We start from the raw sequence: 1,578 nt of genomic DNA on the forward strand, positions 1-1,578 counted from the left end.
GAATTTATTGTCTTTTAAGACCTCCCCCTGGGCATGCATGCTAAGTCACTTCAGTGGTGTCTGACTCTGTGCGACCCCTTAGCCCACCAGGCTCCTCTGTCCACGGCATTCTCCAGGCAAGAATACCGGAATGAGTTACCATTTCCTCCTCCAGGGGATGTTCCCAACCCAGAGGCCAAGCCCGGGTCTCTTGTGTCTCCTGCATTGGCAGGCAGGGTCTTTACCACTAGTGCCACCTGGGAGTACCCGTGTTCCTTTAAATAGAAAAAGGTGCTCAATGTCTTCTGAGAAAGAAGTTCTGTTGGAATTGTTTATAGTCTCCAAAAGATGAGGGTGGTAACTGGGCTGAAGGCAACTGGGAGGGATCTGCAGCAAACAGGACCATTTGGAAATCGTGCTGAAGCAAATCTTATCAACAAGATACCAGCTGATTCAGTTAGAGCTCGGAGAACGCTACCCATCAACACAGACTCAACCACAGTCATTGGGCCGTTGCCTGCTGCCAGAACAGCTCCTTGGGATGGAGTTCCAGGGACCTTCTTTCCCTCTGACTTGAACCATACTGCAGTCAGTCACAGAAAACAGACCTCCCCAAACTGCAAAGCTGGCTCCCAACTGAGGAGCTCTGGTTTTAAGAGCGGTCAAACTTCCTCATAGTCTGTGGTTAACTCCCACCAGAAAACTGCAAAAACCTTTGAACGCTTGAAAGGTTACCACCACCCATGGTGCCTACTGTAAAGGCCCCACCACAGTCATCCTCAAAGTGCCAGGGTCAGGGCTCATGCCCATGCTCTTCCATCTCAACTCTGTGGCACCGAGATGCCAGGCCCAAGCCTCTCCTTTATTGATGGGAAGACTGCACTCCAGGGAGGCCAGGGAACTTGTCCAAGGATAGTCCCAGAGCTGATCAGCGGAGGACAAGTCCAGTCTCCAGTCTGAACACAAAATGCAAGGTCTGTGCACATATATTAACATACCTGCACGAACACATCCAGTTCCTCTAGCAAAAACCAGCGAGTCAAAGGAAGGAATGGATTATGGTGAAAACAGTTCTATGACATTTGTTTACTATGACTTCATCTTTATTCTGCTCATCTACTGCCTGGACATAAACACACACAGTCTCACTTTTCCTTAACTTGTCAGGATCTTCAGTTCTTTCTTTTAACTAATAATTATCAAAGACTATAACTGTACAATACTGAGAGGTATAGAACAAAATACAATTATTGGAGGACAATTGCTCTACAATACTCTGCCACAATATTTTTCTTAATGGCAAAATAATACACATCTATTAAAATTGGGTAAAGAAGACAAAAATCAACTGTAATTATACGATAAGTGCCATTAACATTTCAGTGCTGCATGTATGTATAAATGTGTGTGTACAGAGAATATTTATATAGAATAGTGTGTGCTGTGCTGTGCTGTGCTTAGTCACTCAGTTGTGCCCAACTCTTTGTGACCCCATGGTTGTGACCTCCCTGTAACCCACCAGGCTCCTCTGTCCATGGGCTTCTCCAGGCAAGAATACTGGAGTGAGTTGCCATGCTCTCCTCCAGGGGATCTTCCCAA

General features: G+C 46.3%; 1 pseudogene; it reads right to left on the reverse strand.

Moving 5' to 3' along the window:
• Positions 1–274: 274 nt before the first annotated feature.
• Positions 275–799, reverse strand: LOC109561137 (mitochondrial import inner membrane translocase subunit Tim17-A pseudogene; annotated as a pseudogene).
• Positions 800–1,578: the final 779 nt, after the last annotated feature.

Source organism: Bos indicus, chromosome 7 (assembly GCF_029378745.1).
Source record: "Bos indicus isolate NIAB-ARS_2022 breed Sahiwal x Tharparkar chromosome 7, NIAB-ARS_B.indTharparkar_mat_pri_1.0, whole genome shotgun sequence".
Lineage (NCBI taxonomy): Eukaryota > Metazoa > Chordata > Mammalia > Artiodactyla > Bovidae > Bos > Bos indicus.